This window comes from Leucoraja erinacea, chromosome 6, assembly GCF_028641065.1.
Source record: "Leucoraja erinacea ecotype New England chromosome 6, Leri_hhj_1, whole genome shotgun sequence".
Classification (NCBI taxonomy): Eukaryota; Metazoa; Chordata; class Chondrichthyes; order Rajiformes; family Rajidae; genus Leucoraja; species Leucoraja erinaceus.
Genome location: NC_073382.1, coordinates 11350415 through 11378097, shown reverse-complemented (window position 1 = coordinate 11378097; position 27683 = coordinate 11350415). Strand labels below are relative to the sequence as shown.

Genomic DNA, 27683 nt, shown 5'->3' with positions numbered 1-27683 from the left:
CAAATGTTTTGGCAAGTTGTTTCTGCAAATAATTAGGGATTTGTAATCTGCTCTTGAAAGATCTAATAGTCAAATCTAATAGTCAAATCTAAAATTGAGTCGTTCGTCTACAAAAGCATGAACTAGCAGAACCAAAGAATGGCTCGGTGCCATGTCTGAATGACTTTGTAAATTATATGAAACACAATATGGAGGACAGGTTGTCTTTTCAATGAAGACATTAAGATGGCAGCCTGCAGTAATAAAATGTGCTTTTTCAAGGCCATAAAGAAGCCAAGGTTGAAAAAAAATAGCTGACGCTCCAGAGATAAGTAATAACTTGTTATTGGATGAGCTTGATTTGGACTCAGCTTTCCTATATTGTGAAAGGCTACAGAATCTTTCAGTCATGCCATATTCAGACTTGGTAGGAGTGTGTTACTGATAAGAAAAATGTATAATTGCTCTAACTGTCCTTTGTTCTGTGAGTGGGAGCACGAGAAGCACTGAGCAATGTTTGTGCTCATTGTAATCTCGCCAATTCCGTCTGACGAATCAATTAAAGATTGCCATGGTCTACCTTCAACGTTGTTGATATATCTGCTTTTTAAGAAACAAACTTTCACACTAACCAGGTGATTATGTTGATTTGTTGCAGGTGAGAGGCTACAGGAGCCAGAGAAGACCATGACACAGAAGAAAGATGACACAGGATTGATGCTCAAACTTGTGTTGAAGGATATCAGGAAGCACTGTGGTAAGTAAAACTGAGATTAAGCACCATCCAAATCTCTTATCCATTCTCTTACTCATCTTGCCCTTTCCAATTCTGTTTTAAATTTTCAGAACAGCATTTCACAATATTGCCTAGTGCAGAGGCAGCATCTCTGAATGCGTTGAACAGGATTCTCTGGCAGCTTGAAGAAGGCAAGGAGGGAAGAGGTGACTGAATATTGATTCTTAAGCCTGAATTTTCCTTTGTCCAAACCTGTAGGATCAGGTTAGCAATTACTCCGTCACTCTGTAGTCTAAGGTTATTATACAATCAAAGCTCCCAATTTGTTGCCGTCAACAAACTGCAGCTTACTGTGTAGAAAGGAACTGCAGATGCTGATTTATACTGCAGATAGATACAAAGTGCTGGAGTAATCCAGTGGGTCAGGCAGCATCTCTGGAGGAAAAGGATGGGTGACATATCGGGTTGGGACCCTTCTTCAAAAACGTCATCGATCCAGAGATGCCGCCTGTTCTGCTGAGTTACCCCAGCACTGTGTCTATCTTGAGCACCTTGATAAACCGTAGCTCACTATTTGCTTCCAAAAATATGATGCTGTTAAAGAGACTTCAAGGTATCTTAGAGGTCTGGAGTCCAAAAAAAGTGGTCTGTCATCCAGTGTAAAACAAGATTCGAGTAGTTGAGGTTAAAATTAAAATTGGCTGTGGAAGGGCAGGCCATCTTTTTCCCTCAGAACATTGCATTTCTTGCTTCGCCATGATCATGTTTGCCGTGACAGAGCCAGAGAAAGGCGGAAAATTGATACATTAGAGGAAGAAATTTACAATATGTAATCTTTTGTTTGATGCCTCCTGCACTGTCACAACAAGGCCTAATACAAGATACAATATGCACAATATGATATCAATTTCATGAATCTAAGCATGTGAAATAGTTCAATTATTAAGTAGAGAATTGCAAAGATTCATGGCCTTCTGGGAGAAATTGCTCCTCATTTCCAGTTAAAATTGATGACCCCTTATTCAGAAACTACAGTCCCTAGCTCTGGATGCCCCAGCTAAAGGAAGATTGCAACTTGAGTAGGATAAAGAAGAAGTACTGTATCATGTAGGAAACAAAGTGCTGGAGTTAGTCAGTGGGTCGGGCAGCATTTCTGGAGGACATGGATAGGTGATGTTTCAGGTCAGGTCCCTTCATTGTATCTTGTAATAGGCCTTGTTGTGACAGTGCAGGAGGCATCAAACAAAAGAGTGGGAGTGAGGCAGTGAATTGAAGTGGCAGGCAACCAGAAAGTCACGGTCACTCTTGCAGACTGACTACAGGTGTTTATTCAAATGATCACTCACTCTGTGTACAGTTTCTCCAATATAGAGGGGTCCACATTGTGAACACCTAATGCGATAAACTAGTTGGAAGAAAAGAAAGCAAATCACTGGTTTATAGAAACATAGAAAATAGGTGCAGGAGTAGGCCATTCGGCCCTTCGAGCCTGCACCGCCATTCAATATGATCATGGCTGATCATCCAACTCAGTATCCTGTATCTGCCTTCTCTCCATACCCCCTGATACCTTTAGCCACAAGGGCCACATCTAACTCCCTCTTAAATATAGCCAATGAACTGGCCTTAACTACCTTCTGTGGCAGAGGATTCCAGAGATTCACCACTCTCTGTGTGAAAAATGTTTTTCTCATCTTGGTCCTAAAAGATTTCCCCCTTATCCTTAAACTGTGACCCCTTGTTCTGGACTTCCCCAACATCGGGAACAATCTTCCTGCATCTAGTCTGTCCAACCCCTTTAAGAATTTTGTAAGTTTCTATAAGATCCCCCCTCAATCTTCTAAATTCTAGCGAGTACAAGCCAAGTCTATCCAGTCTTTCTTCATATAAAAGTCCTGACATCCCAGGAATCAGTCTGGTGAACCTTCTCTGCACTCCCTCTATGGCAAGAATGTATTTCCTCAGATTAGGAGACCAAAACTATACGCAATACTCCAGATGTGGTCTCACCAAGACCCTGTACAACTGCAGTAGAACCTCTCTGCTCCTATACTCAAATCCTTTTGCTATGAATGCTAACATACCATTCGCTTTCTTCACTGCCTGCTGCACCTGCATGCCTACTTTCAATGACTGGTGTACCATGACACCCAGGTCTCGTTGCATCTCCCCTTTTCCTAATCGGCCACTTGGAAACACTGATTGGAAGTCATGATAGTGGGAAGAGAGGAGATGAAATGACGGGTGTTGCATCCCCTACACCTAGATATTAAGAGGGATGCTGAAAGGGGGAGAATATTTTACTGTTGGGGGAATCTTCTTGGAAATAGTGAAGGATGATTCGCTGAATGTGGAGGCTAGTGGGATGAGAGGTAAGAACCAGGGGAACCTGTTTTTGTTCTCTCCAGAGTTGTGAGCGTTGTACAGGAAATAGATGAGAAACAGTACCAATATGAGTTCACCACCAAAGGCAAAATTAGCTCCCCTTTTGGGATTTTCAAAGGATTGCTCCCTTTGTGACTCTCCATTCTGCTCATTTATCCCTACCTAACACGTCCTTTTTTTATGGCATTGTTCCAGAAGGTGCCACACCTGTCCATTCCCTTATCCTTTCCCATCATCCAGGATCCTTGGATTTATTGGCTTTCAATCTCACCAACGTGACGGGTACTCATTTCCTTATTCCTGTTGGACCCTTGACTCTCAAAAATTGAAATTAAGCCATCGTCCCTACATTTCTAACAAAATGAACAAATGATACAAAGAATGTAATGATTTTGATCTTATAACCTTTACTGAAACAGGCTAACAGTGCAGGCGCACCAGTGACTTGTACAGAAACTTGTACGTAATTGTTGAAAAAACACTTGGAGTATTGTGTGCAATTTTGGTCACCCAGCTAAGTGAAAGCTGGAAAGGATGCAGAAAAGATTCTCAACTATGTTCCCTGGACTAGAGTACTTGAGTTATAATCTGAAGCCAGATCGGCTGGGATGTCTTCCCCTGGAGCATAGGATGTTGCGAGGTGATCTTGGAGAGATACATAAAATCACGAGAGCAAGGTATAAGGTGAATGGTCACAGACTTTTCCCCAGGGCAAGGGAGGTAAAATTAGATGGCATAAATTTAGGATTTAAAAGGGATCGAAGGGGCAATATTTTCATACAAAGAGTGACAGGTATATGGAGCGAACTGCTAGAGGATGTGGTAGATGTGGATACAATTGCAGTACTTAAAATACATTTATATTGGTAAATGGATAATAAAGGTTTAGAGGGATTTGGGCCAAAGTCTGGCATATGGGAAAAGCTCAGGTAAACATGTTGGTCAGCTTAGACTTGTCAGCCAAATGGATTGCCCCTATGTTGTAGAAATCTATAACTCTACAGATGTATAATAAAAGTTGGAAAATAAATATTTGTAAAGTAAATACAAAAATGATGTTTTGCTGATATAAAGTAAATGGGAAAGACCCATTTTCCTTATCAGAGGGGATCAGAAACGATGGAACTCAATGGATGCCAATCCTACATGAGCAGCTTCCAAAGGCTTCCAGATAATTAGCTATCAGGAGGGGCTGGATCATATTATCAGCCCAGTTATAAGGAATGAAAATAATGGAGGCAGTAATTTGGGCAATTCTAATACGTTTACTTTATTATTATTACAGGTGAGATAATGTGTGCCAAGGATCTAAATTCTGAAGAAATGGCAAAGAGTTTCAATGAGAGAAAAGTTCAAGAAAGTGAGTTTGCTTCAATAGGTACTCAAATTGAAACAAAAAAAAAACCTTTGGTCAGTCTTCTGTCTCAATGATTGTGATTAGTTCTGGGACTGACATTGGGAAACTATTATCCTGGGATGAGGGTTTAAACTAAATTGGCAGTGGGTTAGCATCAGTACACAGAATGTATGTTTGCAGATGACATGAAAATCGATGGGAGTTGTGGACAGTGAGGAAGGTTATCATAGGATACAGCAGAATATAGATGGCTTGGAAATTTGGTCGAAAAATTGCAGATGTAGTTTAATCTGTAGAAATGCAAGGTGATGTATTTAGGGAGACCAAATGCAAGAGAAGAATTATATGACTCTTAGGAGCATTGATGAACAGAGGAATTTTTGGGTGCAAATCAATACCCCCTTGTAATGCAAGATAATAAGGCCGTAAAGAAGATATGGTATATTTGCCTTCACTGGTCAGGACATTGAATAGAAAAGTCAAGAAATCGTGTTGCACCTATATAAACATTTAATTAGGTCGCATTTGGCATATATCATAAGATCATAAATGATACGAGCAGAATTAGGTCATTCAGCCCATCAAGTCTACTCCACCATTCAATCATGGCTGATCTCCCTCCTAACCCCATTCTCCTGCCTTCTCCCCATATCCTCTGATCCTGTCCTAATCAAGAATCTATCTACAGTATCTCTGCCTTAAAAAATATCAATTGACTTGGCCTCCACAGCTTTCTGTGGCAAAGAATTCTGTGGCAGATTCACCACCCTCTGACTAAAGAAATTACTCCTCATCTCCTTCCTAAAAGAACTTCCTTTAATTCTGAGGCTATGACTTCTAGTCCTAGACTCTCCCACTAGTGGACCACATCCACTCTATCCAAGCATTTCACTATTCTGTATGTTTCAATGAGGTACCCCCTCATCCTTCTAAACTCCAGCGAGTTCAGGCCCAGTGCCGTCAAACGCTCATTATATGTTAATCTACTCATTCCTGGGATAATTCTTGTAAACCTCCTCTGGACTCTCTCCAAAGCTAGCACATCCTTCGTCAGATATGGTGCCCAAAATTGTTCACAATATTCCAAATGCAGCCTGACCAGTGCCTTATAAAGCCTCAGCATTACATCCCTGTTTTTGTATGCAAGCCCTCTCGAAATAAATGTGAAGTTCCAACAAACCTGCTTGTCCACTGCCTCCTGTACCAGCGTGAAGCCACACACAAAATAGAGAGCTCCTCACATTCCACTTGGGTAAAGTACAACCCAACAAGATGTGCAACTAATTCTCCAATTTTAGGTAAACACCCCTCTGGTTCTCATCTACTCAGCCCCACATTCACAGCTTTCTTTCCACTCTTCACGTGGAGCCCCTCCAGGAATATCCTCTCTAAAAATCACTGTATTGTTACCCTAATCAAAAATACAACTCCCCTTCCACTCTTACTTCCATCTCCGTCAGTCCCACAGCATTGGTATCGAAATACTCGAGTACTGCTTTCACCATTTCCTCAAGCAGTGCGATTCAGATTTCAACCACCATTTTGAACAATAAATCTTCCTTGTCCTTTTAAATATGTTTTAACTCTCTGATAAAGGGTGACATTTCTCATTAGACATCCTATTGTGCCCTTCATAATTTGTACATTTAATGAGGTTGACCCCATTCCCCATCTTTCTCACCTTCAATAAAATAAATGAGCCTATTTAGCCTCTCTTCATAACTGAATTGCTCCATCCTTGGCAGCCTCCTGATGGACCTCTTCACCCTCTCCAATGCAAGCACATCATTTTGATGTACAGTAATGCACACTTTACTCCAGCACTGGCCAAACATTATATATATAGCTGTTCCTTGTCCTTCTTGTCCTTATATTTTATATCCCAGCTAAAGAAAGAAAGTATCATTTTTACCATCTTAACTACTTCACCTTTCATACATACCTGTGGTGTTGCCTTCAGTCACCCTTGGACATGTACAAATATACAAAGACCCACCACTCTGTCCCATCATTTATTGTGCTTATCATAATATTATTAGTACAATCTTCCAAAATGCAAGACCCAACAATTGTTCAGTATTAAATTCCATCTGCTACTGCTCTGCTTGTTTAACCAACTAAAGACTCAACATCAAAAACACCACCCATTTTCATGTCAAATTTTCTATCAACAATATTAATATCCAGATTGTTAATCAGTTTAACAAACAGCAAGGGTCCCAGCTCTGATCACTGTGGTACACAACTGGTCACAGGCTTCCTATCACATAAAACAACCCACCACCTTCTTCTTCTGCATCCTATCATCAACCCATTTTCAGATCCTTCACCTAGATATGGAGCATAGAAGGGGGTCATAGTCTCAATATTAGGGGTAAGCTATCGAGGACTGAAATAAGGATTTTTTTTCTGCCAGAAGGAGGTGAATCATTGGTGTGCACTATGCCCTGACGAGTAGTGAAGGCTCCATCATTTAGCTGTTTAGTTCAGAACAGAGGTCAATGAATTTCTGGATATTAAAGGATTCAAATAAATAGAACAGGAAGCAATGAGGTAGTACAGCCACAAATGTGTTGGATGACAGAGCAGATAGGATGGTAATAGACCATAAGATGGCAAATGGTGACACAAGAAATTGCAGATGCCGCATTCAGTAGCAAAAAACATGCTGCTGGAGAAGCCAGGCAGCATCTGTGGAAACAGAGGGATTCCTCCTCGAGGTCCTGCATCAGGACCATCCTCCTGCCTCCGCAGATGCAGTCTGACCTGCTGAGTTGCTCCAGCACAGCTTGGATTTTGCAACAAGATGACATAGGTAAGCTGGCAAAATATGAAGATAAATGGCAGACGTAATTTAACATGGAGAACTGTGAAGTGAAAGAAAAAACAGGAGAAATAAGATGAGACAAAAACTAAATAGCAGTTTTAAAGGAAGTGCAGGTAGAGAATGACCTAGTGTTAAACGTGCATGAAAAAATGTTTAGTTAATCGCAAGAGATCATGAGGTTCATAAATAGTGTCATAGAATACAAAAGCTATATACATTATATTGATCAAGTGTAAAAATGGTTAAGCCACAAGTGGTGTGTCCCTTTCCAGTTAGATTCTTTAGAATGTGAAGATCGTGGACAGGGTCAGATTTAGAGAACAACGTTCCAGGGATCATAGATTTCAACTACATGGCAGAAACAGAAACACCTGGCATTGTTCACCACACATCAAAGTGTGAGAGGGGATGTGACTCAGGAGAGGAATACAAAATCATGCTTAGTTGACATAGGGCAAATAAGCTAAGTCTATTCAACACCGAGTGTTAACATTTCTGAGAAATGGGAGGAAAATATTTTATACCTGAAAGGTAGTTGTGATCTGGAACCCGTTGCTTGTATGGGTGGTGAAAACAAGATAATTGGAAGCTTTCAATCGAGAATTGGATAGGCGTCTATGCCTGATAACTGCACTGCTCTCTGGATGTGATTGAATGATTCAGTTGCCTGATAAGAGCTGGGAAGAAACTGTCTCTTAATCTGGAGGAGTGCGTTTTCACACTTCTATACATTTTGCCTGATGAGAGAGGGGAGAAGAGAGAAAAGAGGGTGCGACCCGTCCTTGATTATGCTTCTGGCCTTGCTGAGGCAGCATGAGGTATAAATTGAGTCAATAGAATGGAGGTTGGTTTGTGTGATGATCTGGGCTGCATCCACATTTCACTGCAATTTCTTGGGGTCCTGGATGGAGTTGTTCCCAAACCAACCTGTGATGCATCCTGATAAAATGCTTTCTATGGTGCATCTGGAGAAGTTGGTGAGAAGTTGATGACACACTGAACATCCTAAGCCTTCTAAGGAAGTAGAGGCGTTGGTGTTCTTTCTTGGTCGTTGTTTCAATATTGGTGGTCCAGGAGAAGTTGTCGGTCATATTGACTTCTAGTTATTTGAAGTCTTCAACCATCACTACTTCGATGCCGTCAATGCAAACTGGGGTATGTGTACCACTTCGCTTCCTGAAGTCGATCACTGTCTCCTTTATCTTGCTGACATTGAGAGATTGGTTGTTGTCTCGACACCAGGTTCTCAATCTCCTTCCTGTACTCCCTCTCATCATTATTTGATATTCGACCCACAATGGTGGTGTTGTCTGCAAATTTGAAAATTGAATCAGATTTGGACATGGCTGCACACTCGTGGGTGTACAAGGAGTAAAGAAGGGGGCTGAGAACACAGCCTTGTGGAGCACCAGATTTGAGGATTATCCTAGAGGATGATTTGTCTCCTGTCCTCACTGATTGGGGTCTTTTGGTCAGGAAGTCGAGGATACAGTTGCAGAGATAAGTGCTGACACCAAGTCCCGCGAGTTTGGTGATAAGCTTGGATGGTATTAAAGGCAGAGCTATCGTCTATAATAATAATAATAATACATTTTATTTATGGGCGCCTTTCAAGAGTCTCAAGGACACCTTACAAAAATTTAGCAGGTAGAGGAAAAACATGTAAGGGGAATGAAATAAATAGTAGAGACATGACTAGTACACAAAGTAAAGACAGAATTCAATACAAAACACAATATGAGGCAATTAATGCACAGATGAAAAGGGAGGGGGACGTGGGGCTAAGGATAGGCAGAGGTGAAGAGATGGGTCTTGAGGCGGGACTGGAAGATGGTGAGGGACACGGAATTGTGGATCAGTTGGGGGAGGGAGTTCCAGAGCCTGGGAGCTGCCCTGGAGAAGGCTCTGTCCCCAAAACTGCGGAGGTTGGACTTGTGGATGGAGAGGAGACGGGCTGATGTGGATCTGAGGGACCGTGAGGGTTGGTAGGGGGAGAGGAGGTCAGTGAAATATATGGGGGGGGGGGCTATGAATAGGAGTCTGATGTAGGTGTCTCTCTTATCCATGTGTTCCAGGGATGAGTGTAGGGCTAGGACGATGGCATCGTCCGTGGATCTGTTATGGCAGTAGGAAAACTACAGTGGGTCAAGGCCGCTGGCTAGACTGGATTATATGCTTTCCATAACTAGCTTCTCAAAACACTTCATAATGGTGGATGTCAAGGCTACTGGACGGTAGTCACTTAGGCATCAGTCTTTCATAATTTTCATAAACTGTAAGAAAACAAGCTACAATAACTTTGTCAAACCTCTCCTAATACTCTCTAATCCATGCAACATCTTCAGATTCAGATTCAATTTTAATTGTCATTGTCAGTGTACAGTACAGAGACATCTTGGTGAACCTCCGCTGCACCCTCTCTAAAGCCTCCACATGCAGCAACAGGAATTGCACACAATACTGCAAATGTGGTCTAACTAAAGTTTTATACAGCTCAACATGACTAATACTCAATGCCCTAATCTATGAAGATCATTATGCCGTAAACCACCTTTACTACCCTATTTACTTGTGTTGCCACTTTCAGGGAGCTATGATCTTGCACCCTAAAATCCCTTAAACATCGCTGCTCCTAAAGGGCCTGTCCCACTATCGTGACCTTTACAGGCGCCTGCCGGTACCCGGTGACCAGAAAGACAGGCTGTATGATCGTGAGAGGTCTCCTGGTTGTGAGAGGTCACCCCCGACATGTCGCCAGGGGTCGCCTTTGCTATTGAAGGAGTGCAGCGTAGGTTTATAAGGTTAATTCCCAGGATGGCGGGACTGTCATATGCTGAGAGAATGGAGCAGCTGGGCTTGTACACTCTGGAGTTTAGAAGGATGAGAGGGGATCTGATTGAAACATATAAGATTGTTAAGGGCTTGAACACCCTCGAGGCAGGAAACATGTTCCCGATGTTGGGGGAGTCCAGAACCAGGGGCCACAGTTTAAGAATAAGGAGTAAGCCATTGAGAACGGAGGAAACACTTTTTCTCACAGTGGTGAGTCTGTAGAATTCTCTGCCTCAGAGGGCGGTGGAGGCAGGTTCTCTGGATGCTTTCAAGAGAGAGCTAGATAGGGCTCTTAAAAACAGCGGAGTCAGGGGATATGGGGAGAAGGCAGGGACGGGGTACTGATTGGGGATGATCAGCCATGATCACATTGAATGGCGGTGCTGGCTCGAAGGGCCGAATGGCCTCCTCCTGCACCTATTGTCTATTGCCTGTATGGTCGTGCGTGGTCTCCTATGGTCGTGAGGGGTCACTAAAGAGTTGTAGCGTCTTTCTGGTCGCTGCTGAATTTTCAACATGTTGAAAATTTTGGCGACCTATCACGGGTGCGGGCAGTTGCCCGTAAAGGTCGCGTAAGTGGGAAAGGCCCTTAAGGGTCCTGCCATTTACTATATACATCCCTCTTCCATTTCTCTGCCCACAATTCCAACTGCCACCTCGTAGTTATATAGATATGAGAGCAAAGATATAATTAGTTATATTTTCATTCTGCCAGTAATTCTAATTCTATAATTTGAATTTGCTTTTCCTAGATATTTCAAGGAAAGGTGTGACACAATCTTTGTCTAACTCGGATGTAGTAGTGGTTTATACTAATGCCACAATTGAAAAAGATGTCGAAGGACTCTTGTTATCCATGTTATCTGGTAAGCACCTCATAATGGAAAAGTTAGGAAGGCTCCTCTTAGTGGCTAAGAATATATTTTCAGGAGGGATCTGACATCGGAAAACTGAATTATTCTGCGAGCTGAGCTGAGATATACATTGCAGCCTAAGCAGGATTTAAAAAAAAACGAATTGTTGAATTAAATCTCTGTTGTAGGAAGTGAAAGAATGAGTAATGCCCCTGTCCCACTTAGGAAACCTGAACGGAAACCTCTGGAGACTTTGCGCCCCACCCAAGGTTTCCGTACGGTTCCCGGAGGTTTTTGTCAGTCTCCCTAATGGTCGAAAGTAGTTTCCGCTTCTTCTATGTTCCGACGATTATTTCAAAAAATTCAAAACCGGCCGCGACTAAAAATAGGTTGCCGTTTTAAAAATTGGTGATTCCACTACCTGCAACCTCCGGCAACCACCTGCAACGTCCGGCAACCACCTTCAACTAGCATCGCAACCGGCTTTGACTAAAATATTACCGATTTTTAAAACGGCAACCTATTTTTAGTCGCGGCAAGTTTTGAATTTTTTGAAATAAACGCCGGAACATAGAAGAAGCGGAAACCACTTTCGACCATTAGGGAGACTGACAAAAACCTCCGGGAACCGCACGGAAACCTTGGGTGTGGCACAAAGTCTCCAGAGGTTTCCGTTCAGGTTTCCTAAGTGGGACACGGACATTACATTCACCACTTGAAGTGAACACGAAGAGAGAAGAGAGGGATTGGGATTAGATTAGGTGGGGTGTTAAAAAATACTGCAGTGAAGGGGGATGCTATCTAAATTACATAGAATACATTATAGCCAGAGACCGAGGTGAAAGCAGATATAAACCAAACATCTATAAAGAGATATTGTGATGATGGGGAGGCTGGGTGCACAATGTGTATATAGTGTGAGAGGGAATTGGATTAGCTCGGTGGAAATTTCTAGCATATCAAGGAGAAAGAAGATAGAATATTGTGTGGGATGAAGAGCTGGATTTCATTGATTGACTGACTGACTGAAAGATACAGCATGGATTCAGACCATTCAGAGTAAATCCATGACAGTAACACATCAGTTAGCTTTTCACACTAGCTGTATGTTATTCCATTTTCATATCCACTCCCTGCACATTAGGGGCAATTTAGAAGCTGATTAACCTACAAACCTGCACATCTTTGGGATGAGGGATAAAAAACATGCAATCACCCATGTGGAGAGGTTGTTTCCACTAGTGGAGGAGTCTAGGACTAAAGGTCATAGCCTCAGAATTAAAGGACCTTTCTTTAGGAAGATGAGGAGGAATTTATTTAGTTGGATGGTGAAGAATCTGTGGAATTATTTGCAATAGAAGACTGGAGGCCAAGTCAGTGTATATTTTTTAAGGTAGAGATAGATAGATTCTTGATTAGTACGGGTATCAAGGGTTATGGGGAGAAGGCAGGAGAATGGGGTTAGGAGAGAGCGATAGATTAGTTATGATTGAATGGCGGAGTAGACTTGATGGGCCAAATGACCTAATTCTGCTCCTATCACTTATGACCTTATGATCACAGGGCGAAGGTAGACACAAAATGGCCTGTTTCCGTGCTGTAATTGTTATATGGTTATAAAATGCTGGAGTAACTCAGCGGGACAGGCAGCATCACTGGAGAGAAGGAATGGGTGGTGTTTTGGGTCGAGACCCTTCTTCTTGTTTTCTCCGGTCACAAGGGGGAACATGCATACTACACACAGCCCCCCCCCCCACCCCCCCCCCGCCCATTAAAGGGTGTAATAGTTTTGCAGAGCAGCGGAATAAGCGAGTTTGGCATTCCAAAAAATGCAAGGAATCATGGACTTTATTAAAGGTCACTCATGATAAACATTCTTGGCATCTGTGCTGTTGCAGGAATACAGACCTGCGTTTCATCCGTAGTCAGGATCGAACCCGGGTCTCCAGTGCTGCAAGTGTTGTTGAATTGCTACAGGACCGTTCCCTCCCAAGTGTCCCATCCCTATCAGGTGGCAGCCGGAGATGTCCATGGAGACCCTGGACTGACAGGACACCAGCCTGGAGCAGTGGCGGCCCCGGCTTACAGCCAGCAAGTGGAAGAAGCGCTAACTCCAGCTCAACTCTGCTTGTCCCTGCCAGGTTAACTGACAGCCCTGGACTGACGCGACACCGGCCCGGAGCCGTGGGGGCCCAGCCTTATGGCCAGCGTGGAGAAGAAGCACTAACTCCACTGCTCCGGGCCGGTGTCCCATCAGTCCAGGGCTGTCGGTTAACCCAGCAGGACAGGCAGAGTTGAGCTGGAGTTAACACTTCTTCTCCGCGCTGACTGTAAGCCTGGGCCGACACTGCTCCAGGCCGGTGTAACGTCAGTCCAGGGTCACCTCCGGCAGCCTCCAGACAGGGATGGGACACTCGGGAAGGGACGGGGATGAAGACTGGAAATGGAAAAGTGCTGCTTGTTCTGTGAATATTAATATTGAACTACCCTTTCCTCCATTTTCCCACAGGAATGGACACACCTGAATTTGAACCAATTTCCCAGAATCCTTACGTCCATGTATTGCATGGTGAGAGCTGGGAAAATTTATCTCAGTAATTAATTTTTAAGGACTTGCGATGTTTCTGACATCTTGTTATGAATGAGTTTAAAAGAAAACGTTATATTTGGTATCAGGAAGAATTGGTTTAAATTTACTGACGTGAACAAGCTATTACGAGCATCTGGTGATATTGACATTTTGAGCAAGACACAAGGTGACGGAGTAACTCAGTGGGTCAGGCAGCATCAGTGGAGGGAATGGGTACGTCACATTTCAGGTTGGGATCACACTGATTGCTTTGGATTACTCCAGCACTTTGTGTTTTGGAGTTATCATGTATCTATACACTGTAAATGGATTGATTGTAATTATGTTTTGTCTTTCTACTGACTGGTTAGCCCGCAACAAAAGATTTTCGGTGTACCTCGGTATACGTGACAATAAACTAAAGTGAACTGACTGCCACATACCAATGATCATGGGAGGTTTAAATCTAAGAACAAACTTGAAAACATTCCCAAAAATTATACAATGAGATATTTCGGGTCAGTGTCAGCTTGATTCGAATAGCAGATATTCAGATACCTCCTGGCCCCATATTAACGGGAGTACTTGTGATCACGTACAGGTTTGCACCCTTAGATTACATTCGATTCCTGGGATGTCAGGACTGTCTTATGAAGAAAGACTGGATAGACTTGGTTTATACTCTCTAGAATTTAGGAGATTGAGAGGGGATCTTATAGAAACTTACAAAATTCTTAAGGGGTTGGACAGGCTAGATGCAGGAAGATTGTTCCCGATGTTAGGGAAGTCCAGGACAAGGGGTCACAGCTTAAGGATAAGGGGGAAATCCTTTAAAACCGAGATGAGAAGAACTTTTTTCACACAGAGAGTGGTGAATCTCTGGAACTCTCTGCCACAGAGGGTAGTTGAGGCCAGTTCATTCGCTATATTTAAGAGGGAGTTAGATGTGGCCCTTGTGGCTAAGGGGATCAGGGGGTATGGACAGAAGGCAGGTACGGGATACTGAGTTGGATGATCAGCCATGATCATATTGAATGGCGGTGCAGGCTCGAAGGGCCGAATGGCCTACTCCTGCACCTAATTTCTATGTTTCTATGTTTCTATTAGTAAATTCACTCAATTTATTAATGAGCAAAATGAAAAAATCTGCTTGCATTGTGGGGGTACGGGCTACCACCAGAAACAAGTTCAACTGATGGCGATAAAATAACATTATTATCAAGGAAATGGCCAACTTATGGAATTGCACCCTGGGGAGAAATTTAAAATATGGGAAAGAGGAAGGTGTGGTAAAATCACAAGAAATGAATATTACTGCTTCCCTATCTGTACTGCTTGTTCAAACAAGGTACTTTGTGGTTTTAAAAAAGTCTAGAAACTGCAGATGCTGGTTTACAAAAAAAAAGACTCCATGTGCTGGAGTATATTAGTGGGTCAGGCAGTATCTCTGCAGAACACTTTGTGTCGGGACCCTTCTTCAGGCTGATTGTAGTAGTGGGAAAAGCTGAAAAAGAGGCAAGGATGGGACAAAGTCCAGCATGTGATCGGTGGATACTAGTGATGAAGGTTGATTAGTAGAATGACGGACAAGGACAGAGATGAAAAGACAAAAGGAGAGAAGCGTGAAATGTGAAGCCAGAGGAAAGGTTTACTGGAAGTGGAAAAGGGGGATAGGATTGTGGGAAAAATGGGTGTGCATCTAGGAAGGGCATAGGGAAAAGGGGGGAAAAGTGGTGTGGGTGTTGGTTGGTTAGTTAACTAATATTTGATAATTCAACATTCATACCATTGGGTTGTAAGCTAGCTAAGTGGAATATGAGATGCTGTTTCTCCAATTTGTGTGTGACCTTACTGTGGCGATAAAGCCAACAACAAAGGTCAGTATGGGAATGAGTTTTGCCTCATCATGTGCCACAGAACTCATCTACAAATACCTTGATTCTATCTTATCCCCCCTGGTCCAGTCGCTTCTGACCACTTTCTACTCCCACCATTTTTCCCTCCCCTACTGCAATGAATCCGAAGAAAGGTCCCAAGCCAAAATGTTGTTTATTCATGATCTCAAGAGATGCTGCCTGACCCAGAGTGACTCCAGTCAGGATGGAACCCGGGTCTCCGGCGTTGCAAGCGTTGTTGAATTGCTACTGGACCATCCCCTCCCTGTCTGGTGGCAGTCGGAGATGTCCGGTGTGACCCTGGACTGACGGGACACCGGCCCGGAGCAGTGGTGGTCCCGGCATACAGCCAGCATGGAGAAGCGCTAACTCCAGCTCAACTCTGCCTGTCCCACCAGGATAACTGACAAACTTGGACTGATGGGGCACCGGCCCGGAGCCGTGGGGGCCCAGCCTTATGGCCAGCGCGGAGAAGAAGCGCTAACTCTATTGTTCCGGGCCGGTGTCCCATCAGCCCAGTGCTGTCGGTTAACCCGGCGGGACAGACAGAGTTGAGCTGGAGTTAGCACTTCTTCTCCATGCTGACTGTAAGCCTGGGCCGACACTGCTCCAGGCCGGTGTACCGTCACTCCAGGGTCATCCCGGACATCTCCGGCAGCCACCTATTACCTGGGCAATTACGAACTTGCTTAAGATTGGAAATTGGATTTCTTCCTAAAAAAAGTGCCAGAATCCTTACGTCCATGTATTGCATGGTGAGAGCTGGGAAAATTTATCTCAGTAATTAATTTTAGGACTTGCGATGTTTCTGACATCTTGTTATGAATGAGTTTAAAAGAAAACATTATATTTGGTATCAGCAGGAATTAGTTTAAATTTACTGATATGAACAAGCTCTTACTAACATCTGGGACATTGACATTTTGTGCAAAAGACACAAGGTGATGGAGTATTACAAAAACAGATACAAAGTGTTGGAGTAACTTAGTGCGCCAGGCTGCATCTTTGCAGAACATGAATAGGTGACATTTCGGGTTGGGGACCCTACTTCAGGTAGCATTAACTGCACACACAATTATCAACAAATAGCACAGTTGATGTGAGCTGCCTGGGTAAGCCAATCCCTACTCGTCAATCCCTGAACCTCCACCTAATGCTTTGCCCTTTTACCATCTTCCCAACCTGCTTCTCCACGCCGACCCTCCATTCTATGCATCTCTACCAACCACACTCCACATTGCTTCATTTGCGCTCATCTCCAACGTCTCTCCACCAAAGATTATAGCTCCTCAAGAATCTTTGCTCTCCACCACCACCACACTACAAATCCTCCACCTCAAAGGGAGATGGGTGTTGATGTTCTGCAGAAAGTTTCACACCACACCCCCACCTATGACATCTAGAATCTGGTGACAATTTCCATTCATGATCTCACTTTAGTAGAACCTCTGCACAGTGTGTTAAATTCTGCATACACTTTCTCATACAACTGCTTTCAAGAAGCAGTCTTAAAACAGACAAAATCAATGGGCTACTAATTTACAAGTAAGTGTAAAACTTTCTCTGGTGTCTAGGATTATGGAACAATTCAATGTTTTTCACTCAAAAAGAGACCAGGACCAAACCATCTCTTTCCGCTGATTTATTTCTCCACCCTAGTTCACAACCAGAGAGCAGTGCTGAACTACTATCTACCTCTTTGATGACCCATCTGACTATCCTATATCAGCTTTTACTGGCTTTACCTTGCACTAAATGTTATTCCCTTATCATGTATCTATACACTGTAAATGGACCGATTGTAATCATGTTTTGTCTTTCTGCTGACTGGTTAGCCCGCAACAAAAACTTTTTGCTGTACCTCGGTGTATGTGACAATAAACTAAAGTGAACTGACTGCCACATACCAATGATCATGGGAAGTTTAAATCTAAGAATAAACTTGAAAACATTCCCAAAAAAAAACAGTTATACAATGAGGTATTTCGTCTTGGTGTCAGCTTGATTCGAATAGCAGATATTCAGATACCCCCTGGCCCCATATTAATGGGAGTACTTGGGAAGAACATCACGTACAAGTTTGCATCTTTAGATTAGTAAATTCACTCCATTTATTGATGAACAAAAGGAAAAAATCTGCTTGCATTGTGGGGGTACAGGCTACCACTAGAAACAAGTTCAACTGATGCCGATAAAATAGCATTAACACCAAGGAAATGGCCAACTTAGGGAATTGCACCCTGGAGAGAAATTTAAAATATGGGAAAGAGGAAGCTGTGGTAAAATCACCAGAAATGAATATTACTGCTTGTTCAAACAGTGGTGGTTAAAAAAAGTCTAGAAACTGCAGATGCTGGTTTTCAAAAATAAAGACTCCATGTGCTGGAGTATCTTAGTGGGTCAGGCAGTATCTCTGGAGAACATAGATAGGGGACACTTTGTGCCGGGACCTTCTTCAGACTGATTGTAGTAGGGGGAAAAAAGCTAAAAAAGAGGTGAGGATGGGACAAAGTCCGGCATGCGATCAGTGGATACTAGTGGTGGGGGTTGATTAGTAGATGGATGGACAAAGGCAGAGATGAAAAGACAAAAGGAGAGAAGTGTGAAATGTGAAGCCAGAGGAAAGGATATACTGGAACTAGGCACTACAGAGAGTGGTGAGGACAGTGGAGAAAATCACCAGATCATCCCAACCTGCAATCCAGGACTTATACCCATCTCGCTGTCGCAAGAGAGCAACCAATATCATCAAAGACACCACCCACCCAGCACACAAACTTTTCACTCTCCTAGCATCTGGCAAGCGCTACCGCAGCATGCGGATCAAAACCACCAGATTTAAAAACAGCTTTTTCTCTCAGGCCATCAGATTACTCAACACACTCAAGAAAATTCCATGAACATTTAACTTTAACTCAATGTCTGCAGTATGCTATTTGCACTTTTCTATATTGCGCCTTTATTATTGCACTTTAATAACATACCTCAAAATTTTACTACAGTCTGGCACACTGTGAATATTTTAAATAATGTATATTGTCTATCTTATTGGTATATTGTCTGTCTGTGTTATAAATATTACTTGCACATTTGGAGTATGGGGAAACGCAATTTCAATCCAATTTATTTGAATTGACAATAAAGTTTACTTTGAACTTTGAAGTGGAAAAGGGGGATAGGATTGTGGAAGAATGTGTGTAAATCCAGGTAGGGCATAGGAAAGAGGGGGAAAAAGTGGGGTGGGTGTTGGTTGGTTGGTTAGTTAACTAATATTTGATAATTCAACATTCATACCGTTGGGTTGTAAGGTAGCCAAGTGGAATATGAGGTGCTGTTTCTCCAGTTTGTGTGTAACCTTACTGTGGCAATAGAGGCCAACAACAAAGGTCAATATGGAATGAGTTTTGCTTCATCATGTGCCATGGAACTCATCTACAAATACCTTGATTCTATCTTATCCCCCCCCCCCCTTGTCCAGTTCCTTCTGACCACTTTCTACCCCCACCACTTTTCCCTCCCCTGCTACAATCAATCCAAAGAAAGGTGTCAAGCCAAAATGTTGTTTATTCATGTTCTCATGAGATGCTGCCTGACCCAGAGTTACTCCAGCACTTTTTGTCTTGGTTTGTGAAACCGAGTCAGAAAACTTTGATTTAGTTGACCATGGGACACTTGGTACAAAGAGACCCTGCAAAAAGAAAGGAGAGTGTTGCACAGTTGAGGAAACTGTCTTCTGAATGCATAAAGTCCTATCTGGATTATCAGGTGCATTTCAACATTCATCACAAATGGCGTCACCAATGATCAATTTCTGAAGGACAAAGCTGTTAGATTGGTTCCGCAACAGATAATAAATAAATCAATAGGAGGCCTTGATTCAAGTCATGTTAAGTCAAGTCAAGAGAGTTTATTGTCATGTGTCCCAGATAGGACAATGAAATGCTTGCTTGCTGCAGCACAACAGAGTATTGAAAGCATAAATACAGAACTTCAGTGTGTCTATATAGTATATACCATATATATACACATAAATGACAATAAAGGCTATCTAATCTAAATAAACAGATAAAGTGCAATAGGCTGTTATAGTTCAGAGTTTGATGGTGAGTTTAATAGCCTGATTCCTCTGGGGAAGAAGCTGTTCCTGAACCTGGATAAACCAGATTTCAGGCTCCTGTACCTTCTACCTGATGGCAGCGGAGAGATGAGTGCATGGCCAAGATGGTGTGGGTCCTTGATGCTGTTGGCAGCCGTTTTGAAGTAGCGACCGCAATAGATCCCTTCGATGGTAGGGAGGTCAGAGCCGATGATGGACTGGGCAGTGGTCACAACTTTCTGCATTCTTTTCCACTCCTGGATGCTCAAGTTGCTGAACCAAGCCACAACGCAACCAATCAGCATGCTCTCTACTGTGCACCTGCAGAAGTTCGAGAGAGTCCTCTTTGACATACTGACTCTCCGTAATCTTCTCAGGAAGTAGAGGCGCTGATGTGCTTTCTTTATGATTGCATCAGTGTGCTGGGACCAGGAAAGATCTTCGGAAATATGCACGCCCAGGAATTTGAAGCTCTTGACCCTTTCCACCATAAATCGTTGATATAAACCGGGATTGTGGGTTCCTATCCTACCCTTTCCAAAGTCCACAATCAGTTCCTTGGTTTTGCTGGTGTTGAGAGCCAGGTTATTGTGCTGGCACCATTTGGTCAGTCGGTCGATCTCTCTTCTATACTCTGACTCGTCACCATCAGTGATTCGTCCCACAACAGTGGTGTCGTCGGCGAACTTGATGATGGAGTTTGCACTATGTCCGGCTACACAGTCATGAATATAGAGTGAGTACAGCAGGGGGCTGAGCGCGCAGCCTTGAGGTGCTCCTGTGCTGATTGTTATCGAGGATGACACATTTCCACCAATGCGGACAGTCTGTGTTCTGTGGATGAGAAACTCGAGGGTCCAATTGCAGAGGGATGCGCAGAGACCCAGATCTGAGAGCTTGGTAACTAGCTTGGAGGGGATGATGGTGTTAAACGCCGAGCTGTAGTCAATGAATAACAGCCTGCCATATGAGTTTTTGTTGTCCAAGTGGTCCAGAGCAGAGTGGAGAGCCAGTGAGAGTGCATCCACCGTTGATCTGTTGTGGTGGTAAGCGAACTGCAGTGGGTCGAGGTTCTTGTCGAGATAGGAGTTGATATGTGCCAAAATCAACCTCTCAAAGCACTTCATCACCACAGAATTTGGTGCCACTGGTCGATAGTCATTGAGACACGTCACCTTGCCCTTCTTGGGCACCGGTATTATTGGTGCCCTTTTAATGCATGAGGGGACCTCAGACCTCAGACGTGAGAGGTTGAAAATGTCCGTAAAAACTCCAGCCAGTTGGTCCACACAGGTTTTTAGAACACGGCTGGGTATATAATTAGGTCCAGGTGCATTCCGAGGGTTCACCCCCCGAAGGATCTTCTGACGTCGGCCTCTGTGACTGCGACTGAAATACCATCACGGCGAATAGGGGCTCGGGAAGGCACATCAGTATTACCCCTAACAAAGTGTGCGTAAAATGCATTGAGCTCGTCAGGGACTGATGCTTCGCTGACAATTGAGCTGCCTCCTGATTTTGCCTTGTTGGAGGGGATGGCATTCAAGCCCTGCCACAAGTTGCCGAACATCCGTCTCATCCTCCAGCTTGGAGCAGAAGTCTCTTTTGGCCTTTTTGATGGCCTTATCAAGGTCGTATCTGGATTTCTTGTAGACCTCTGTATCTCCAGACCTGAATGCCCGGGATCTGAACTTCAGAAGAGTGCGGATCTCATGGTTCATTCAAGGCTTCTGGTTAGGAAACACTCGGAAGGTTTTTGTTGGGATGCAGTCCTGTACACATTCTTTATGAAGTCTGTGGCATATTCATTCAGGTCCGTTGCCGAGTCCCTGAACATTGCCCAGTCTACAGACTCCAAACAGTTCTGGAGTTGTTCCTCTGCCACCCCACGCTGACCAGCTCTGTACAGTCCTCACCTCTGGAGGAGCGCTCTTCAATTGCTGCCTGTAGGCAGGAAGCAGCAGCTCCGCAATATGGTCGGATTTAACAAAGTGAGGGCGAGGGATAGAGCGATAGAACAATTCTACCTGCATCAAATGAACATATTCTTGATAGCAATGCTAAAAGTGGAGACAGCATTGAAACATTGTACGAAGGACACCTCCAAGCATTGTGTGGCAGTACAAGGGTCTTATGGCAATATGTTTCTGCGCTGTATGACTCTATGGCTGTATTCAAAGAGCAGGGTAATATCTCTCTGAGGTCAATATTTTACCCTCAAAAACATTTGTAAAATTAGATTACCTCAATTATCTCATTCCTGTTTGTAAGACTTTGTGGTGCACAAATTGTCTCCTTTGTTTGGTTGTGAAACAAATGACATTCTGAACATCAGGCCTGCAATACTTATGACACAAATGTTTGGAGGATTGCTGATTGCAGTGTTCTTACCAGTTCAGTTTTCTTCATTGATATGCTGAATTGATTCATTAGGGGCTTGAATGTTTAACAAGCAGAAACTATTGTCCCAGGTTATTGTTTTTCCATGCAGCAGATGGTGAAATAAAATAACAGAGTTGTACATCATTTACATATTCTGACAGCATGTGATTAAAGCAGATTTCTGTCTTTGCACAAAGCCCATGAAACTGAACAGGTAGTGGCAGCTTCTTAAAAAAAAAAAGGACTTAGAGACAGAAAACAAAGTTATAGTTGTTTTGCAAGCTGTAAGTGAATAAGCAGTACGTTGTGCCCAATGGGCACCACTAGTTCCACAATACTTCTTCATGAATTTTCTTAATATGCACAACAATGCATAAAACACCATTTCAAAATCCGAGAATGCCACCAAATTAGAAATGCAGTAAATGAGGAAGGCACCGATGGACTTCAAGATTTACTAGAATGTTGCCTGGGTTTCAGCAACTAAGTTACAGAGAAAGGTTGAACAAGTTAGGGCTTTATTCTTTGGAGCGCAGAAGGTTAAGGGGTGACTTGATAGAGGTTTTTAAAATGATGAGAGGGATAGACAGAGTTGACGTGGAAAAGCTTTTCCCACTGAGAGTAGGGAAGATTCAAACAAGGGGACATGACATGAGAATTAAGGGACTGAAGTTTAGGGGTAACATGAGGGGGAACTTCTTTACTCAGAGAGTGGTAGCTGTGTGGAATGAGCTTCCAGTGAAGGTGGTGGAGGCAGGTTCGTTTTTATCATTTAAAAATAAATTGGATAGTTATATGGAAGGGAATGGAGGGTTATGGTCTGAGCGCAGGTATATGGGACTAGGGGAGATTATGTGTTCGGCACGGACTAGAAGGGTCGAGATGGCCTGTTTCCGTGCTGTAATTGTTATATGGTTATAAGAGAATGAGCAGAGAGGACTGTGTTCTCTAGAATTCACCAGAAGTCTCATCGAAACATTAAACAATAGTCTGTCTCATCCCTTCCTTCTTTGTTGTTTGTTAAATGTATTTTTAATGTTATTATATATTATATTAATATATTATATTATATATAATATATTTAAATGTGTTAAATGTTTTTTTAAGTGTTCTCAAGCTTGTTATATGTGGGGGTGGATGGTTGGCGGAAACTTTTTTTAATCTCTTACCTCAACGGAGAAGCGATTTTTTCCGTATCGTATCTCCGTCCGCATTGCGGCCGAACATCGAGGAGCTGGCGGTCTCTGCTGGACCGACTTCAGGATCTCCAACCACGGGAGCCTGCGGACTTTAACATCGTGGAGCTTGCGGTCCATGGTTAGAGACCGACTTCGGGAGCTCCAGGCCGCAGGAGCTTCGACCGCCCCGACACGGGAGCTTCAATCGCCGGCTGGGAGAGATTTGATCTCCCCGACTGCAGATCAATCGACTGCCCCAACCGCGGGAGAATAAGAAGGAAGATGAGACTTTATTGCCTTCCAACACAGTGAGGAATGTGGGGAAACAGCTGCAGTGGATTTTTATGATAACTCTTATGTAGTTGTGTCTTGTTGCTTTTCTTTTAGTATGGCTGTATGGTAATTCGAGTTTCACTGTGCCTTAATTGGTACACATGACAAGAAACTGACCTTTGAATCTTTGAAATTCTTAGAGCACTTCTTAGAGCATCTCTAAATGCTGGGAGCATGTTTAATCTAAAACCAGGGGACAGTTTATGAATAAAGGGTAAGCGATCTTGGACATAGATGAGGAAAACCCTCTTCACCTGGGCAATGGTGGCCCCTCACTCCCACAGAACCTGCCAATGCTAATGCCATTGACCGATAAGAGGACACTGTGGGACTCTCTTATTTGAGACTATCGGTTATTGCCTGGCACTCTCTTGGTTGTGCTGTATTTCAGCATTGGTTGTGTCGTTTGCTGAGGAGGTATGAAAATAATTAAATACATTGTGTAATCATCAGCAACAAACATAGAAAATAGGTGCAGGAGGAGGCCATTCGGCCCTTCGAGCCAGCACCACCATTCATTGTGATCATGGCTGATCATCGCCTATCAATAACCCGTGCCTGCCTTCTCCCCATATCCCTTGACTCCACTAGCCCCTAGAGCTCTATCTAACTCTCTCTTAAATCCATCCAGTGACTTAGCCTGAATCCCCCTCATCCTTCTAAACTCCAGTGAATACAAGCCTAGTCTTTTCAATCTTTCCTCATATGACAGTCCCGCCATCCCAGGGATCAATCTTGTGAACCTACGCTGCACTGCTTCAATCACAAGGATGTCCGTCCTCAAAATAGGAGACCAAAACTGTACACCAGCTTACCAGCTTAAGTTCCAACTGTATCAAACGGTTTGGAGCAGTGGAGCAGCTGAAGTCCCTCAAGAAGCGGTATAAAGAGGCCAGCGAAGAGAAACGTCCCCCCTTGGCTGATCTGCGAACTATCCTGAGGAAGAAGCTGATGACCCTCCATAGAGCTGAGTGGCACCAACGATGCCAGAAGGAAAGAGCCAGGAAGTGAGCATCCTTCATAGCCAACACCTTCGGCTTCACAAAACAACTGCGAGGGCAGAAGCGCAGTGGGAGTTTGGCTTGCTCTAAGGAGGAGATCGACCGGCACATCCAGCCGACCTACAGCAACCCTGTCAGGCAGCAGGAGCTGGGCCACTGCAACATCCTGATAAAACCATCTCCACCCATCAAGGTGTTTGATAGTAGAGAGCCACTCCTGAAAGTGGTCCAGGACATTGTGAAGAGAGCAAGATGTAGCTCAGCCCCTGGCCCGAGCAGAATCCCCTACAGGGTCTACAAGAACTGCCCCTTGTTACTGAAACGGCTGTGGAAGATCCTGAAAATCATCTGGAGGAGAGGGAAAGTGGGGCTACAGTGGCGATTCGCTGAAGGACTCGCTGTTTCCCAAAGGAAGAAGATTCCAAGAAGATTGATTAGTTCAGGATCATCTCATTGTTAAGCGTTGAAGGAAAGATCTTCTTCAGCATGGAGGCGAGGTGGCTGACCAATCTCCTCTCCAGCAATGGCTACATCGACAGCTCAGTGCAAAAGGGAGGCTTATCTGGAGTGCCGGGGTGTCTAGAGCACATGGGAGTGATGACCCAGCTCATCAGATAAGCCAGGGAGAACATGGGAGACCTGACAGTGCTCTGGCTTGACCTGGCCAACGCCTATGTCTCCATCCCGCACAAGCTGATCCAGATAATCATGGCCAAGCATCATGTGCCGGGCCAAGTGGCAGATCAGATTCTGGACTATTACAACCAATTCAGCATGAGAGTCTCATCAGGGTCAGTAACATCAGAGTGGCACAGACTAGAGGTTGGGATCATCACAGGCTGCACCATCTCTGTGATCCTTTTTGCCTTGGCGATGAATATGATCGTCAAGTCTGCTGAGCCAGAGTGCCGGGGCCCTCGGACTAAGTCAGGAATGCGCCAACCACCAATCAGAGCCTTCAAGGACGACCTGACTGTCATCACTGAGTCAGTGCCAGGAGGTAGGTGGATCCTGCAGGAGTTGGAGAAACTGATTGGATGGGCAAGGATGAGGTTTAAGCCAGGAAAATCAAGGTCACTGGTGCTGAAGAAGGGCAAAGTCAAAGATTGCTTCAGCATCGAAGGGACACCAATCTCAACTGTCTCCGAAAGGCCAGTGAAGAGTCTTGGCAAGGTGTTTAACAGCAGCCTGAGGGACACAGCATCTGTCCAGGCAACCTGTCAGGAGCTGGAGAGTTGGTTGAGAGCAGTGGACTGGTCGGGGCATCCCAGCAAGTTCAAAGCATGGATTTACCAGCATGGTATCCAGCCAAGGATACTCTGGCCACTGCTTGTCTACAAAGTCCCAATCTCCATCGTAGAGAGATTGGAGAGGAAAGTCAGCAGCTTTCTCTGAAGGTGGCTGGGACTGCCCAGGAGTCTTAGCAGCATCGCTCTTTACGGAAATAACACCAATCTCCAGCTGCCCCTGGAGGAGGAGTTTAAGATGAATCAGACCAGAGAGGTGATGCTGTACAGGGACACCAGTGATCCCAAGGTGGCTCAGGCAGGGGTGGAGGTGGAAACTTGGAATGGAGAGTCGCAGAAGCCGTGCTGCAAGCGGTGTCTCGGATATACCACAGAGTCCTGGTGGGAGCAGTGACTTGGGAAGAGCTGGTCTGGGAACTCCCCAGTTTGACAAGGCCAAGGGGAAGGAGAGGCCCAGGCTGGTTCAGGAGGAAGTGAGGGCAGCGGTGGAGGAGAGGTCTACCAGAGCGGTTGGCTTGCGGCAGCAGGGAGCCTGGACAAGGTGGGAGCAGGCCATGGATCGAAAAGTAACATGGATTGAGCTCTGGCAGGCTGAACCACAGTGTGTCAAGTTCCTGGTCCAGGCAGGGTACGATGTCCTGCCCACCCATCGAACCTCTTCATCTGGGGCAAAGCGGAATCTCCAGATTGCCCGCAATGCTCAGGCAAGGGGATGTTGGAGCACATCCTGAGCTGTTGCCCAAAGGCTCTTGGGCAGGGCCAGTACACCTGGCGTCATGACCAGGTTCTTAAACCCATTGCAGAAACCATCAGCATGGGAATCAGCAGCTGTACACGAGCATGGCCCACCACCCCGATGATCCGCTTCGTCAAGGCCGGAGTGCAGCTGCCAAGAACCAAAGCAGCCAGGAATCAGTCAGGAATCCTGGCGACTGCGCAGGACTGGCAGCTTTCTGTAGACCTGGTGAAACAACTGAAATTCCCACAGCACATTGCCACGGCCACCCTGAGGCCAGCCATCCTCCTGGTCTCAGAGGCGACCAAAAATATCGTCTTGTTGGAACTGACAGTGCCGTGGCAGGACCATCTGGTGGAAGCCCACGAGAGGAAGATGACCAAGTACGAAGAGCTGGTTATAGACTGCCATAAGCAGGGCTGGAAGGCAAGGTGTGTGCCATCGAGGTTGGCTGTAGAGGTTTTGCAGGGCAATCGCTCTACAAAGCCTTGAGTGCGCTGGGCATCAACGGAGTGGAGAGGAGAGTGGCGGCGCTGTGAAACGAGAGTGGCAGCGCTGTGAAACGGCTGCGGCTCGCCTGCAGTCTTTGTTTTTGCTTTTTTGTGTTGTTTTTTTTTGGTCTTGTTCAGTTAAACTTTTGGTTATTAGGTTGTGTGGGGGGGGGGGGGAGGGGGGGTGGCTGAAACAGGGCTTTCTGTCTCTCCCTTCAGGGGAATGCGACTTTCTTGTCGTATCCCCCTTCTCTTCCCCGTCTGAGCTGAGGCCTAATGGCGGAGCTGGCGGCCTCCAACCTGCGACCGACCTCGAGGCGCCGGAGGTTGAGCCAGCCAGGACTTACCAACTCGAGGCTGGCCGTCTCCGAGCTGCGGCGGCGTTCGGGCAGCGGCACGACTCGGCGCTCTGGTGAGGGCAGACGGCACGGGGCTGAGACACTTCCGTGAGGGCGACCCGGCTCCTGGCTAGAAGGCGCTCCCGTGAGGGCGGACCGACTTCCGGCTAGAAGGCGCTCTGGTGAGGGCTCCCGGCTCCAAGGCACTCCCGTGAGGGCGAACTGGCTCCCGGCTGGAAGGCACTCCCGTGTGGGCGGCCCGGTGCGGGGCTGAGACGCTGCCGTGTGGGCGGCCCGGTGCGGGGCTGAGACGGTGCTCCGGTGGCTGAGGCGGCGTTCTGGCGGCGGCGACCTGAATCCGGGGCTCGGCCGCGGGCCAATGGATGACATCGTCAGGAGCTCGCGGGTCTCATGCTGGTGCCTGTTTTCCGGAGCTCCCGTGGCAAC

At 44.9% G+C, this 27683-nt stretch overlaps 1 pseudogene; it reads left to right on the top strand.

Annotated features, from left to right (window-relative positions):
* Window positions 1-225: 225 nt before the first annotated feature.
* On the top strand, window positions 226-27068 carry LOC129697811 (uncharacterized; annotated as a pseudogene).
* Window positions 27069-27683: the final 615 nt, after the last annotated feature.